The sequence below is a fragment of the Schistocerca gregaria genome, chromosome 1, assembly GCF_023897955.1.
Source record: "Schistocerca gregaria isolate iqSchGreg1 chromosome 1, iqSchGreg1.2, whole genome shotgun sequence".
Taxonomy (NCBI): Eukaryota; Metazoa; Arthropoda; class Insecta; order Orthoptera; family Acrididae; genus Schistocerca; species Schistocerca gregaria.
Window position 1 is genome coordinate 397,654,078 of NC_064920.1, and position 17,973 is coordinate 397,672,050.

The window sequence follows — 17,973 nt, forward strand, 5'->3', positions numbered from 1 at the left end:
CCAGACGAAATTTGTTCTCAGTTTGGAAGAGATATTAAGTTTTCTTTTTCCTTTCTCTTGCGGAGTTCAGAAAGTCGGACGTACCTAATTTTTGCAATCATCGATTCAATTATTCCAAAGCGTTGTGATGTTTCTTATGTTTCTTCCCTTATACACTGTGTGATCGAAAGTATCTGGACACAGGACTGAAAATGACAAGTTCGTGCCACCCTCCTTCGGTAATGCCGGAATTCAATATGGTGTTTGCCCACCCTTAGCCTTAATGACAGCTTCCACTCTCGCAGGCATACGTTCAGTCAGGTACTGGAAGGATACTTGGGAATGGCAGTGCATTCTTCAGGGAGCGCTGCAGTCAGGAGAGGTATCGATGACGGTCGGTGAGGCGTGGCACCAAGTTGGAGTTCCAAAACATCCCAAAGCTGTTCTATAGGATTCAGGTCAGGATTCTGTGCAGGCCAGTCCATTACAGTAATGTTATTCTCTTGTAACCACTCCACCACATGCCGTGCTTTATCAACAGGCTCGATCGTGTTGAAAGATGCAGTCACCGTACCCGAATTAATCTTCAACAGTGAGAAGCAGGAAGGTGCTCAAGACATTAGTGTAGGCCTCTGCTGCTATAGTGCCACGCAAAGCACAGGGTGCAACCCCCCTCCATGAAAAACACGCCCACATCATAACACCACTGCCTCCGAATTTTACTGTTGGCACTACACACGCTGGCAGATGACGTTCCCAGGGCATCCGCCATACTCGCACCCCGTCATCGGATAGCCACATTGTGTACCGTTATTCATCCATCCACGCAACTTTTTCCACTGTTCAATCGTCCATTGTTTACGCTCCTTACACCCAGCGATGGGACGTTTGGCATTTACCGGGGTGATGGGTGACTTATGAGCAGCCTGTCGACCATGAAATGCAAATTTTACCACCTCCCCCATAACTATCGTAGTACTTTGCAGTGGATCCTGATGCAGTGTGGAATTCCTGTGTGATGGTCTGGATAGATGTCTGCTTATTATACATTACGACACTCTTCAACTATAGGCGGTCTCTAACAGTCAACAGACGAGGTCAGCCCGTACGCTTCTGTGCTGTACGCTCCCTTCACGTTTACACTTCACTATCATGTCGGAAACAGGGGACCTAGGGATGTTTAAGAGTGTGGAAATCTCGGATACAGACGTATGACACAAGTGACATCCTGTCACCTGACCACGCTGGAAGTCTGTGAGTTCCGCGGTGCGCCGCATTCTGCTCTCTCACGATGTCTAATGAGTACTGAGGTCGCTGATATGGAGTACCTGACAGTAGGTGGCAGCACGATGTACCCAATATGTAAAACGTACGTTTTTGGCGGTATCCGGATACTTTTGACCACGTAGTGTAGATAGCTTGTATCCCAGGGACGTTCATTAAGTAATGCAATAAATTTTTGTCTGAGAGCAAGTTAGTTTTATTCAGGATTGCTTCACAGTATATAAGCCTCACTATTTTGGCCACTATATTCTATTTTTCAACACAATCTCCGTTGAAAGTTACGGCCTTACGCCATCTTACTGGGACGGCGCGTATGCCCGTATGCAATCACTTTGGTCGACGTCGGAGCGAACGTCTTGCTGCATCAATAACCTCCACATCATCCGTGGAATGCTTCCCGCGGAGTGTAATCTTAATTGGGCCAAACAGATGGTCTTTCCTTGCTCCTTATGGTCTTTTGTTAGGCTACAAGAAACAGAACGGGTATACACATTTGAGCACCCCAAGTGGTAGGCGTGTGTCCGTCGATCACCTCGAAACACAGCAACCGCTCGTTTCAACATTGCAGGAGTCACAGTAATTTGCCCCCCCCCGCCCCCCCCCCCCCCCCCCCCCGCCCAGGACTTCGCGCGACTTGTGGCAATGATGACAGACGCGTAGCCCAACGGATCACCTTGTTTTTGTTCGCTACCAGGTCGCCGTTGACTTACTGCAGGCGCCTATGAATATCTGCGATGCCAAAAGAAACTCAGTGACAGCTCTCTGCTTCGAACGCACCTCTATTACAGACGGAATTTTGAAGGACTGGTATAGCTCCATCAGCTATCGGGATCACCATACAACAACGGCAGGTGAAGCTGAAATATTCAGCGTTGTACTGCAACAAATTCGGCGCTTTTTCGACCGAAACAGGAAGAGAAGAAAAAGTTGCATTGTCTGCTAAAGGCCTCTCGTATTTCCAAATGGTTCAAATGGCTCTGAGCACTATGGGACTTAACATCTGAGGTCATCAGTCCCCTAGAACTTAGAACTACTTAAACCTAACTAACCTAAGGTCATCACACACATCCATGCCCGAGGCAGGATTCGAACCTGCGACCGTAGTGGTCGCGCGGTTCCAGACTCTAGCGCCTAGAACCGCACGGCCACACCAGCCGGCCTCTCGTAGTTCCAGAAATACGTACAACTACCACACGAAATTTCTGTAAGCTATAATTCTCAAATCTTGACAGCAATAATTAACATTGTGGCATTCTAACGTAGAGACTTCTTCCGGTCGTTCACGTTTCACCGGTGTATTGGTTGAACATGCTGATCTTTAATACTTTGACTATGAAATAACTTCACTTTCTAGTACGATGAGATTAAAGCAAAGTATTTTTTTCTAGAAACTGTGGTATAAAATGTATGAAAAATTGAAGGAAACGTATGAAGGAAACGCTACTGGCATTGTACATAGGACGTAAACTCAGTGAAATACAAAGATGAATCTCAGATCAAACCTAGATACGTGAGATTCGTAAGTCGAGTGAGAGTCTGCTGCTAAGAACAATGACTCAATCAAAAGATTATTATTATTATTTAGTTTTCCCAAAGACAAAAAGTAAAGGAATACCCAAATAAAGAATGGATGAGATGCATGGACGGAATATTACTAACAGCCATTCCTGACGAGGATGTTGTCATATGACCGTAGATGAAAGAGTTTAACCTTGAATCCAAAACAATGCTTGTTCATGCAGCTAATGGCAATAAACGCATTTAGAAAATGAGGCAACAATTTTCTGAACTTCTCTTTAATGTTATGAATTGTACGTCGATGCAAAGGATTTTACATGCACTGAAGGACGAGATACCAAGTCAAATCTGATATGAGGTGTTTGCTGGTATTTAACGTTTTCTTAGGAGACCATACTCTTGTTTTTAGAAGGGAAACAGGGCAACAGTAACTCGTTGAACAAATTTAAAAAGTGTGCAAAATTAGAATACTCACAAAGAAACGAGTTTATCGAAAACACTGGATCGGTATTGGTTTCATTAAAGTCTATTTGTGCTATAGTTTCTCTAGCTGTTATTAATGTAACACAGTGTACCAGATTCAAATATTTTGTTGTGTGGATGGATTGTTAGTAGGCGCTCACAACACCGCTGTGTGCCATTTAGGTCGTCGTTTGGGAATCCTGTAGGAGGCCCCAATGGAGGACGGCGCTTTTCGCGTGTATAACGACGAATTTCCGAGATAATGACGTCAAAACTTGCAGAGGCGCGCCGTTTAAATGAGTTGCACGAGTGAGCGAACAGTGGCGGCGGCTGTGGCTGACATTCCGCACGCGGAGCGCACAGCACAAACGCCCGTCCGAGCCTTCTGTGTTTTTTCGTTTAAATTGGAGCGGAGATCTTGCTGCGCTACTCCGCCGGCTGTTTACCGATGGAGCGGGCTCGCCTGCAATGGCGACCGGGCCGCTGGAGAGGAGAGGCGCTCCAGCGAGCCTCTGGAAGCCTCCAGGCGCCAGGGACGCAGCGCGTTCTTCGTGCCGACAGCGCTATCTGCGCACCGCCACGTACCTTATTTATACAAATTGTTGACATTAGAAGCGGTTTCATGAATGTTCATAAACCGCTTTGTATCCCAGTATTTCCAATAGTACTGAAAACTGAAATTTTGTTGAGCTGCGGTGTCTGAGTCCTGCGTAGACACAAAAACCACAAATTTTATCTGTACTTGTCCACGTAGTGTTATTAGTGTCTTGTATACTAATTATATGTGGATCCCGTCTTGTAGGAACAAAGATCCCGCATTACCAGTAAATAACCGTACCAGATATGGTTAACAAAAGAGATAGAGAAGATCCAACGGAGAGCAGCGCGCTTCGTTACAGGATCATTTAGTAATGGCGAAAGCGTTACGGAGATGATAGATAAACTCCAGTGGGAGACTCTGCAGGAGAGACGCTCAGTAGCTCGGTACGGGCTTTTGTTGAAGTTTAGAGAACATACCTTCACCGAGAAGTCAAGCAGTATATTGCTCCCTCCTACGTATATCTCGCGAATTGACCATGACGATAAAATCGGAGAGATTAGAGCCCACACTGAGGCATACTTACAATCCTTCTTTCCACGAACAATACGAGACTGGAATAGAAGGGAGAACCGATAGAGGTACTAAAATTACCGTCCGCCACACACCGTCAGGTGGCTTGCGGAGTATGGATGTAGATGTAGATGTAGATGCAAAAGGGCGGAATATATCAACTGTGATCCTTCAGAGGCTAAACACAAGTCGTCGATTCAACGTCGTTGGTATGTAATAATTTACCAGACATTAGGTACATTTTCAGCATTGTTTTGCAGAAAGTTTCGCTTCGAACGTAAAAAGCTCTACAATTATTTCCTCTTTTATTAGTGAGAATAGTGCCCCCACACTGCTCATTAACAAGCACCTTAATACAAATTTTTAAAAGTGTTTTTAATCTTGTTTATTGTATACTCTTTCCTGTAGCGTATTATGAATGTTGTTTTCTGCGTACGTGTTATAATGTGGCGTTTTTTACACCCTTTGAGACAAAGGAAGCTGGAAGCTCTTCCCCTGCTATTGTTTTACTCCTATTAATAACCCTTTTTTTCCTTCTATATTTCAACTCTGCGTAACTAAATAAGCTGAGTGTATATAATATACATTCGAAATGGCCATGATACTCAACATGCAATATCTTTCATTAATTTATTATTAAAATAGTAATTGTCACCTTGCTGATAAAGCCGATATTGCCAGTGCTGTTGAAAACCATATTCATTAAAAGTAATGTTTAGCAGAAACTAGTATAATAGCATTAAATGGTGATATTCGAATGAGCTAACCATTAGATTTAAGAAGGTTGGCACCACCTAAAAGAAACTATACACTCGATGTTTTTCAATGTCACAAAACTAATCAACTTAACTGATAATTGTAATTAAAGTTCACACATACCCAAATTTACCTTTTTCTAATCGACCCAATATACACTCCTGGAAATGGAAAAAAGAACACATTGACACCGGTGTGTCAGACCCACCATACTTGCTCCGGACACTGCGAGAGGGCTGTACAAGCAATGATCACACGCACGGCACAGCGGACACACCAGGAACCGCGGTGTTGGCCGTCGAATGGCGCTAGCTGCGCAGCATTTGTGCTCCGCCGCCGTCAGTGTCAGCCAGTTTGCCGTGGCATACGGAGCTCCATCGCAGTCTTTAACACTGGTAGCATGCCGCGACAGCGTGGACGTGAACCGTATGTGCAGCTGACGGACTTTGAGCGAGGGCGTATAGTGCGCATGCGGGAGGCCAGGTGGACGTACCGCCGAATTGCTCAACACGTGGGGCGTGAGGTCTCCACAGTATATCGATGTTGTCGCCAGTGGTCGGCGGAAGGTGCACGTGCCCGTCGACCTGGGACCGGACCGCAGCGACGCACGGATGCACGCCAAGACCGTAGGATCTTACGCAGTGCCGTAGGGGACCGCACCGCCACTTCCCAGCAAATTAGGGACACTGTTGCTCCTGGGGTATCGGCGAGGACCATTCGCAACCGTCTCCATGAAGCTGGGCTACGGTCCCGCACACCGTTAGGCCGTCTTCCGCTCACGCCCCAACATCGTGCAGCCCGCCTCCAGTGGTGTCGCGACAGGCGTGAATGGAGGGACGAATGGAGACGTGTCGTCTTCAGCGATGAGAGTCGCTTCTGCCTTGGTGCCAATGATGGTCGTATGCGTGTTTGGCGCCGTGCAGGTGAGCGCCACAATCAGGACTGCATACGACCGAGGCACACAGGGCCAACACCCGGCATCATGGTGTGGGGAGCGATCTCCTACACTGGCCGTACACCTCTGGTGATCGTCGAGGGGACACTGAATAGTGCACGGTACATCCAAACCGTCATCGAACCCATCGTTCTACCATTCCTAGACCGGCAAGGGAACTTGCTGTTCTAACAGGACAATGCACTTCCGCATGTATCCCGTGCCACCCAACGTGCTCTAGAAGGTGTAAGTCAACTACCCTGGCCAGCAAGATCTCCGGATCTGTCCCCCATTGAGCATGTTTGGGACTGGATGAAGCGTCGTCTCACGTGGTCTGCACGTCCAGCACGAACGCTGGTCCAACTGAGGCGCCAGGTGGAAATGGCATGGCAAGCCGTTCCACAGGACTACATCCAGCATCTCTACGATCGTCTCCATGGGAGAATAGCAGCCTGCATTGCTGCGAAAGGTGGCTATACACTGTACTAGTGCCGACATGGTGCATGCTATGTTGCCTGTGTCTATGTGCCTGTGGTTCTGTCAGTGTGATCATGTGATGTATCTGACCCCAGGAATGTGTCAATAAAGTTTCCCCTTCCTGGGACAATGAATTCACGGTGTTCTTATTTCAATTTCCAGGAGTGTACTTATTAATTTCTCGAAGTTCATAATATATCTTATTTGTCTTAATTTTACTGAACCAAATGACATCCTCCAGTATTCCATTAAGCCAACAATTAAGAATCTGTGTAAATCAACACACTTTTAATCATGCCAACTGAACTTGTAAATAGATAATTCACAGCGGAGGCGTGCTACATAATTCTGCAATCTTTTTTATTTCGTTAACGAATCATGTATTATGTAACGCGTTATTGGTGGAACATGTAGCACATCTGCAATAGCAAATTCTTACGTTATAGTTTAATAAATTAATGTGTATCTTCTGATGTCATAAAATATCTTTAAGCATGTCTGTGAATAATGCCCCACTTCCCTCCTCAATTTCTGTCAGCAATTTCAGTATTGCTTCGATGGTACCTGTCGCCATCTTGAAATCAAACATCTATTTATCACGTATATCTTCAGTGCTTTCCTTTTATTTTTTTAGTGTTAGTGCCAGACTAATCATGTGAGATTTTTTCACATTCATCCCAATGTTTCCTCCATAATGCTCTTCCGGATATCATCAAAGTTACTAAATAAAATACTACCTTGTGCCTCAGCACTTCGATCACTATTTTTTATTTGTCCTGACACCATTAGTGCTCAGAATTCGTTCTTTTCCTGTGCTGTGTAACAGCTCCTCACTGGTGACTTTTACATCTACATACATACTCCACAAAGCCCCAGTATCGTGTACAGTGGAGAGTACCACGTACCACTACCAGTCCTTTCCTGTTCCACTCGCAAATGAAGCGACGGAAAAACGGCTATCTATATCCCTCCGTACGATACCTAATAATAATTAGCAGAATAATTATGCAGTCAGCTGCAAATGCTCGTTCTCCATATTTTCTCAATAGTGTTTCGCGAAAAGAATGTTGCTCCTTTTGAGTTCACGAAGTATTCCCTTAAGACTCGAGTGTTGATCGAATCTGTCGGTAACAAATCTAAGGGCACGCTTCGACGTCTTTCTTTATCCGACTTCGTTAGTATTACAAATACTCGTCCAGCACTCATGAATGGGTCACACAAGTGTTTTATATAAGGTCTCCTTTGCGGATGAGCTACAGTGTCTTGAAATTCTCCCATAGACCGGAGTCGACAGTTCACCTTCTCTAACACAGTTCTCACAAGCTCGTTCCATTTCATGTCGTTTTGCAACGTTACTTTCTCAAACACCACACCAATACTACTGTATTCGAACACTATACGATTATTTTTGCTACACATCAGTATTAACTTACCTTTTTCTACATTTATAGTAAGCTGCTATTCATCACAACAAATATAAATTCTAAGTTCGTTTTGCAGTCAGTTAACGATGATACTTATGCGTATTCTACAACGTCAGAAGATAACCTATAAATAACACATTGTTTTCGCTGTTAATTTGATTTCATCCGGAATTCAGATAAATGTAATAAACTTCTTATTCTTGAAATGACAATCTCACAGCTATTTCATTTGCACTGGCTTCGAATCGTCGTTGTATAGTTTCCAACGTTGCGAAAAGAGTTACTTATTTAGTACTGAGACGAACAAATCCTTTTTGTAAAATAAGATGTTTTTACAATTGTGTATTTTTGGACTAATTTACAAGACTATTAGGCATTATTTTATGTAAGAGAATCGTGTCATTTAACTCTCGTATACGCAAATCTAAGAAACTCAGTTATATGAATATGGTAAAATTCAATTTTTCACCTCGTTTCGAATAGAACAAGACACGCAGCAAGCAATTATGTTCTACATGATATTTGGAAATAGATTCGTTAGATGTAGCTATACACAAATCATTACTTAAATAACTAGCGGAATTACGAAAAGCCAAGAAGAAGTCAACAAAATGACAGTATTCCTCTACAATTTTAGTCCATTGAGAAATAAACAACGTCGTAAAATTGATGGCGAGTGAAAATATTAAATTCGAGTTGTGTCACTGAATAAAGAGACACAGGAAATTTACAAGGACATCTTAAAACTCCGAGAACAGATTTTCTTCTACAATATATAAGCTTGTGAATAAGTGGACGTGCCATCGCCCTTGTTCACGTACCGCAGGTAATATTGTTTTCTGTTTACAATTATTAGGAATTAATTTCTTTAATAAAGAACGCGATAAGTTTATGTGCAATCAGCAATGAATAAGAGCTACCACTAATTGCAAACTGTGTTGAATAAATGCGTCTGCAAATGAAGAGGTGCGACTCCTTCCATAGAGAATCAGAAACGGATAACTGTGCACAATGAAAAGTAATGTGAAGTTGTGTAGCTCTAAGTCTTCGTTCACAACAGGAAAATGTCCTGAAGATCTTTTAACGGCAAGTATGTGTTTCACACCAAAGAAAGAAAATTGCCAGGAGTGCACTGATTTCGGAGGTATTAGCTGATATATCATAATGCCAACACCAGCACTCCAGTAATCCTCGGAAAATAAGAAATGTATCAAAATAGAGAGTCTCTTGGTATTAAAGAGAGCGATAGATGCTTGTGAATATGGGTGAATGTTGATGGTGTTGATGGGAAGAATGTCCGAAGTCAATACAGAAATGTACGTATCTTTAGTAAATTGCGAAAACGCTTTCGATAGAGTAAGCTGGAATTTTAAGTTGAAATATCACAGGAAAAGACAAAAATCAGTGGTGAGAGAGCAGGAAGAAGAAACGGATGAAGTAGCAATCAAGCGAGATGTGAGATAAGATAGTTGTATGTCTTCAGGCATACGGACAAAACCTTTAATAATCTATGTCGAGACAAAGCAGGAGCACAGTGATTGAAACTGTAACATGTGCAGACAATCAAGTGTGTCCAGCAGAAACAAAGAAATACTGTCAGTAAATGATGGAGATAATACGAAGCATGAAGAAAAATATACAATGTGTACCAAGTTTTTCAAGATAAAAACAATAAAAACACCAGCTCAAGACGAAAAACAAACACCTTCAACAAGGGAACTCATTCGCTTAGTTAGAAACAAGGCTTACTTCAAACAGAAATTGTACCACAGAAATATGAATAGATAGCGTAGAGAAAGAAGAACTTAAGAAAAGTACTAAAATTGCTAAGAATAAGAGTAATGGAAATTCCTTACGTGGTCTGTAGTAGCATATGGGAAACAATCTCCGACAATAAGGGAGAAAATTGAGAGGAATTTTTAGAGAGGATTAGAAATCTTAGAAAATTAAATAAACAGACACGTTAAAGAATATTTGAAAGAATGAAGAAAACTACGGGTCCTCTGAAGTCGTAGGAGGACGAAATCAGATACGGTTGGACGCGTTCTAAAGAAAGCAAAATAGTTTGTATAAAGATATCACCGAAGTAAAAAATAAGGAAAAAAATCGGAGGTGAAATCTGGCCTCTGAGAAAAGAAGTATCTTGCATATTAACGAAGTACAATGTTCAGCATCATGTTTGTGAAAAACATAGAAGGTAAATTTTTGGCCTAGTCATTAACTCTTTTAAAATAAAACGGAACTATATGAAGATTTGAAATGAACATTATTAGTGGAGTTATTTACAGAAATTACTTACATACAAAATTTTTGTCTAGCCTGATTCATCACAATAATAAGAAAATACCTAATACTAAGAAGGACTTATACAAAGAGAGAAACTTTACGTCTTTCAGAGGTGAAGCTGAGAAATAATACAAGCCACAGTGTGAGAAGACGGTGGCGGCAAATCCCTGAAAACTAGGAACTGCCGACAAATGATTATTTTTGCACCCGATGAAGGATGGTGTGCGCAAACGGTGTTCTTTATTACTATTTGGTAGAGGATTCAGACATTTTAGACATAACCTATTCGGGAATAACAGACATTGTTTGCAGTGAAAGGTTTGTTACCACCAGAATAGTCCTCGCAGTAACTTATACTCTCTCCTGCCCGGAGATGAAAGCTCCTTTGCTAAGGATAATTGCCAGTCACTAATATATTTTCGATTTAAACATTTTTACTTTTCTCCTGTTAGACACTGTGCGAGAAGGTGATCTATTTGTCACATTTCGTTGTCATTCCTTGGAAATATTAACTAGACTACTATGCCGCCTCATGTAAAAGCTCATCACTTAGCAAAATATTTAATAACACTATCATTAATGCAAATGAAGCATTATTTTGTTACATAGATTGTATAGCAGGTAGTAAATAATTTCAAATAAATCTTTGTAGCTAACTCTCCTTACTTCAGCAAGATTGCGCTGTTGTAATCGGACCTACTGCTTTATAGATAAATGAAAATAGGAATATAATGAGGTAATACGCAACAGAAAATGTGCGCGAGTCCATAAACACGAGAATCGTTTTCAATCAACGCGTCAAATACGATTTCCTGTATAGCGCTCATAACGGAGAACTTCCTCATATTCGTAATCCGAGCTGTCACTGCGGATGCTTCACCGAATATCAGCGACGGCAGAAAGTATTTCTTTCACGCCGACGCCCGGTAAATTCCCCTCCGACTTCGGTGCTCCACGTCACTGGATGGCGGGCTTGGCGAGCAGGTTTCGCGAACCGCGCGCTGCCTTTGCTCGTCTTTCCCCACAATGGGCCCACGTCTCTGCGTGTCGGCCCGATAACGTCAGCCAGAGAGACATGCCTTTCATGCAGGTGTCTCCTCGCTCTGACCAATGCCTTTTCCGAATCCGTGCGCGCTGCAAAGTGCGCCATTTCGCTGCCATTGTTTCGCTGTCGAGTCTGAACGGTCTGTGTTCGGAGCGAGCCGTTGATTCACCAGTCTGGTTCTTGTTTACCGTAGCGCTGGATACCGCGTGTATCTCTGGGTTCTCCGAATACGCCTTTAGATGGCGCTGCACGCGGAGATACCGTAAATCAGTATCATGTACTGCCTAGACAATGTTCAGCTCTTTCGTTTCCAGTAAAAAGTCATAAGACTCCGTTGTAGGGAAGTCATTAAGACTTGAGTGATAAAATATGTGTTTTGATTTAATTGTAACAAACACCTCATTTTTGGAAATGAGAAATTCGAAAATAATGCATATAACTGAACGGAGTGTCAAACCACAGTAACAAATTGTAAATCCCTGTAGCTCACTTCAGATATTCATTAGAAAAGGTCTAATATAGGACAGCAGAGATTTGAACATTTTACTTCTCTCAGTATGTCTCATACCATTCACCTTTCCCCACTTATCTGTGTCATCTGGATCACTTTATGTACTCTAATGTTACATTATTTACCTGATGCTGTAAACAATAAGTTTTACAACGGTGTTCGGACAATCATGTGATCTGTTACCTGAATTATCCCGATGTCCGACATCTCTCACAAAAATTATTTTGAAAATAAGCTTCTCCGGTAAAGTTAATAACATTTTGCAAAGGATGAATGCTAGGTTATTAATTGTACTAGAAAAGGTTATGTTACGACTCACTACCGGAAAAAAAGATTTATAATGAAGTCACGGTATGACGATATACTATCGTATTTCTAAATTATGTATCGTGAAAGACATTTTTTAAAATATCGGAGTCAGAGATACTTTTGTTGCAGTGTACTGCATTATCACCAATTACAGCACCCTAAAGGAATTTCATATTTAAATATCGGGAGAAGGAAAGATTCGTCGGACTGGTACAGCGATGTATTTCGTATTATCGATATCCTGTTCTCATTTTTTTAACACATGAGGTGTAGTAACAAAGTCGTGTGTCTGTAGATTAGCTTCGTCCATGTGGTTCTTTAAAGTGACCATTATGTTAGCGTTCCGTTTATGAAGTTGTTAAATACATTGATTTGGACACTTCGTCGGAAAACGAAACTCACTCTAACGTTGTTGGAACTCTGCAAGAGAGCAGCTGCTCTAGATTCAATAGTTAAGACATGGCTGATCGAAAGTGCTTACCTTTCCGGAAGATTATACGCACAGACCACATCCCAGAACTGGAATCAATGGTAAACACACAAATAAAGATCACGATATGGTGTTAGACGTCAGGTAATTAAGGTTTTCTGGAGAATCTGATGCTATGCATATCAAAATAGATATTACAGTACATTTATCACAGATGAAGTAATTGTAAGAAAGCTTAGTCTAAGATAAGAACCACAAATTTTGAATGGTACCAAAAATGCTGTAAGTAATTTTCCGACCACCTTCTCTGCCTTTAAAAATGTAGTAACTGAATTCATTTATCAATTTGTGACTGTGAATCATGTAGATGCACCACTATGCTCCAGAAGCAGAACGTAGATTTAAATGGGTAACACTGCACCAAAGAATTAGAAGAGATCTACTGAGAAAATTGTAACACTGGTTTTTTGGGAAACGAAAGGGATTTTTTCTTGTGCCAGAGACGAAATCTCTGAAAACAAACTGATGAAGAACTTGAGAATATGTCTGGATAACAAAAGAAGAATGATCGTTAGGTCTATGTACCTTCTCAAAAGCACCTTTAACAAAAAGAAATGGATTTCAGTTCACCACATTTTTCAGTTTTTCTTCTGCCTACTCCCACATTTAAATAAATGGGAACCTGGAAATCATTTTGAATCTAGTCATTATGTTATCCCAGGCACATGTGGGGATTTTTAAAACTAGGAGGAATCTTGTTTCAGTATTAGTCGAAATATTGTTTCAAGGCTATCACGTTGAAAAAAGTATGTAAGTTTTGTCCGAAAAGACATGGTCTTACTCTGCTAGGCTGAGAAAAATTCTCCTATGTCTTGCCTACTGGCTACGGATTTCAGTACATAGTAGCATACTGAAGCCATCCTACTTTTCTTATCAAAAATTCCACAACATAGATTAAAAATGCAATAGAAATTTACAAAACATTATCCACCATGATAGCAAACGTATGGTACTTAATTTAATCTTAAAATGAATAAGTAGCCTCTTATCCCTGTCATGCGGTTGTCACGCTCATTTATAAAGTAGGTATGTCAAACACTAAAAGGAAAGGCTAATCTTGAGCTCCAAATAGATGAAAAATGTGGGCAGCTGTAATAAGAATGCCATAAGAGTTTTCACATAAAAATTGAGAGTTATAGCTTTCCAGCACGTCTTTGTACAGTGTGATTTTTTTTACCTCTGAAAATGCCCCATTGTACAAGGACGTGCTGAAAAGTAATACCTCTCAATTTTTATGTGAAAACTTTTTAAATAAAGCGACTGTTATTCACATTCTACACCTTTATTCGTCATTACTACGTATTCGCAGTCCTCTGGCGCTAGAGGGGTCCGAATTGTAACGTATAACATGGCGGCGTTTGAGGACGGCTAACCAGAGATTGCGTTTTGTTAGCAAGACGCTTAGGAAATGTAACAGACCCTCTAAAGGGAGTGCCTATACTACGCTTGTCTGTCCTCTTTTAGAATACTGCTGCACAGTGCGGTACCCTTACCAGAAAGGACTGCCGGATTACATCGAGAAATTTCAAAGATGGAGCAGCATGTTTCTATTTATCGGGAAATAGGGGAGAGAGTGTCACTGAAATGATACGAGATCTGTGGTGGACATCATTAAAACAAAGGCGTTTTACGTTGCGATGGAAACATCTCACGAAGTTTCAATCACCAACTTTCGTCTCCAAATACGAAAATATTTTGTTGCTGCTGACCTACAAAAGGAGATACGATTATCATAGTAATGTAAGGGAAATCAGAGCTCTCACTGAGAAATGTAGGTATTCGTTTCTTCCGCATGCTGTGCGAGGTTATGATAATAGAGGACTTTTGTGAAGGTGGTCCGATGAACCCTCTGCCAAGCACTGCAATGTGATTTGTAGTGTATCCTTGAAGTAGATGTAGATGTAGATGCGTAGCGTAACTATGTCAGTGCGTGACAAACAGTGTGCTGTAGCTGAGTTTCGAATTCGAAGGGTTCGTTCACATATGGAGCACCCAGACCTTCAGCATGACAATGTTAGACAACAAACGAGCGCTGCGAATTCCGCAGCAATCCGACGGTTTCGATTCGCTGCCATCGATCATCCTCCATACAATACCAACTTGCCCCCCATCAGATTTAAAGAACAACTTTGAAGGCTTCACTTCGACAGTGATACTGTGCAAGCTGAAGTGAGGTTGCGGCAAAACATTCTACAGCGACGGATCAGCAAGCTGGTTGCTCCGAAATGTGTTCGTTGCAGGGGTGACTTTCTTGATAAATAAATATGTAGACATCAAGAATAAGGGTATAGAGTGTTAACGACGTCTATTACATTTAAAAAGCCCTAAGAGTTTTCACATAAAATATCGGAAGCATTAGTTTTTAGAACATCCTCGTAAAAGTTATCAATAATCTTCTCTTCCAGATGGATTTTCTTCATTTCATTTCCAGACTAGAACAAATACGGTGTTCATTCTAAGTGCAAAGAGATGCATCGTTATGAAAGTTGATAAATTCGTCGTCCTTACACTGTTACGTACGCTAACAAGTACAACCACACGACAGACGTTCTTGTTTTTGAGTTGGGCGCACAGTTCCAGAAACCAGTTAAAAGTAACTCTACTCCCCAGATCTAAACAAGGTGTTCGAGGGATTTCCATGGTTGCAAGTCCAACGCCAGAAGTGATGCTCCCCCGACCCAGTTCACTGGAATCTTGCTGGAGAGGTCCGAGACCTCAAAGAACCGTCCTTGCCTATTTTGCTGATGACGTGATGTATGGGCAAGCGTCGTCTTTGACTCAGTGGGAGAGGATGCAGAGTGACTGGGACAGAATTTCTAATTAGTGAGATGGATGGCAGCTTGGGTTAAATGTAGAAAATTGATGTTAATGCAAATGAGTACGAAAGACAATCCCGTAATTTTAGAGCACAGTATTAGCAGTTTGCTGCTTAACACAGCCACTTAAATGATTTATGCAGCCGTAACGTTTGCAAAGCGAAATGAAATGGAACGAGCACGCACGAACGGTAGCGTGGAAGGCAAATGTTCGACATAAGTTATACTGGAGAATTTCTGGTAATGTGTAACTCATCCACACTCTCTGATAAGAAAAAGACAAGGACACCTCTTAGTGAACTGAAGTTTGCTGCTGACTGAAGAACGATTCTATTGCCGCCAATGTACACTTCGTGTGAGGATCGTGAAGACAAGATATGAGAATTTGGGCTCTTACGAAGGAATATAGACGGTCGTTTTCCACTTTCTGCAATACGAGTTAGAATAATTAATAGTGGTGCAAGGTACCGTCCGTCATGCATCTTAAGATACCTTGCGAAGTACGTAAGTCGCTGTAGATGTAAATGAAGGTTTCTAACATCTTATTCCACCTTCCACTGACAAAGTCACTCTCTCAGTTTACGAATAACCACCTCAATATAGCAAACGTTCCTTATTCTTACTTCGAAAAGTAAAAGTTATTCATAATTGTATTTCTGTTACAATTACATTGTCTGAAGCAAAAAAGTTTTGACCACTACGTCTTCAGTTTGCCTATATTGTGAATAACGTACAACTACATGACATTATCATGTAGCTGCCATGTTTCACACCGATAATTCATTAGTTTTGCCCATTATTTGCACGTGCGAGCAGCCTGCTGGAAACATTATCTGCATTATCTTTCAGTGACTGACTTATTTTCTTCGGTGAAAGGAAGCATAATACTTTTAATACTGTCAAAATGTGAAAAAGAGCATGTGTAGAAATTCGAAATTTGCTGAAATCGTTCTGCTTACAACTATCAGATTAGCTTAATAGTCACTATAGAAAATTTCGTTACATTAACAGTCACTGTATTAGTCGATACAAACTCAGTCATTTTACTTGCATGCGCTAAAATGCATTAGTGCACAGATATCTGTGGGTCCGTGACTTAAGACTTGTAACAATACTCATTGCCAGTTAAATTGTATCTTTTTAGAAACTGATAAATTTAAGCTAAGTGATCAAAAGCTACGTCTGTTCGGTTTGAGGAAACTAATCGAGGAAAAAGTTTGTCAACTCTGTCCCTGGCAGGCTTCTTGAATTTGAGCGGCTTGATTAACTAACTTCAGTGCTAAATAACTCGGAAACAGCACAACCCATCGAGTTTCTTTCTCAACATCTATGTCTCAGCATACCCTCCCCAGAAACATCCTTTCTAGCTTTTCAGAGCATTTATGACCACCTTGTATAAAATTACTGAATTGTCGTTGTTCTCTTCCGGAGGCCACTAAAGACTCAACAACAATTACTATTAAGCGAATACATTTTCTAAGCACTGTGTATCGAGAAAAGCTCTGGCGTTATTATACCTCTTCCTTCTTCCTTCAGCAGTCGTCTTACTTTAAGATATCATACAATTACTTATGGATAAGTATTACTTGTTTATGCATTTCCCGCCTTTACATAGATAACTTATTTTTCATTACAGATTGCTTTCCGGCTAACGCTGAAAATGTGATGTGATGTTCCCGATATTCAAGATAAAGGTAACACTATCTTTTTGCAACACAGCTGTCGTTGGTTGTTTGGCATGTCTCATTTCTAAATGTTTCTTTTTGATTTATACCAGACTTTTTGCAATAACAGAGCTCTAGACTCGTAGCTCATCACCAAATGTCTAAGAAGTTCGTTAGATTCTATCATTGGCTTTTATTCATTTGCGATTCATTTGTTAATATAAGTTTTTCTTTAAATCATTTCCTATTGTTTCTGCACTTGTGCCTTTTCCTTGTACTTGCAGCTTTTATTCCCGTGAAACATTTTGCTGACATTAGTAAATTAGAAAAAGCTGGCTACAGGAATGGGCTCCTGTTGCGCCAACCGGTGTTCTGAATAGAAAAAGCGTGCCATCCAGTAAGTAATAAAACCTGTTGGGTCAAAGATGTAGGTTATAGAGTTCCGATATCGATAGAAAAATTCGCTGACAATGCCCACATAAAAACAGTAAGTTTGACGATCAAGCAGAGAACAGTTGTCCTGAAAATCCGTAATGTACTATAAAATCTTTGAAGGCAGACCACCATAGAGGTTTCTAGTACAGTAAGTGGAATATTCGAATTGCCTTTCTGTTTCCCTGACTCACCAGACGTTTTTGCCATTCATGCATCCTTGGGACGCGAAAGACATTGCTCAAGCTGATACAAACACACGGCTTCTGTGGTAACCAGTTAACTGAGACATTAGTCAAAATCATGCAATCTTTATAAAATAAAAGAGCGTTTGTGAAATGAGGGAAAGAATAAATTACTGCAATACTTTTTTATTATTTTTTCAATTTCATATTATCGCACATGTGATTTCTGTGGTTGGACACTATAGAATAACTAAGTAGATAACATACCAAAAGTGGTATATAGGTACCGA

At 41.1% G+C, this 17,973-nt stretch overlaps 1 protein-coding gene across 1 annotated transcript in view; it reads left to right on the forward strand.

Moving 5' to 3' along the window:
* The window catches only part of LOC126349094 (uncharacterized), a 932,931-nt gene that overhangs the window by 93,642 nt on the left and 821,316 nt on the right, over nt 1-17,973 (forward strand). Inside the window, exon 3 of the mRNA XM_050002408.1 lies at nt 17,039-17,096. The gene's annotated coding sequence lies outside the window, so the exon portion shown is untranslated. The remainder of the gene's footprint in view (nt 1-17,038; nt 17,097-17,973) is intronic.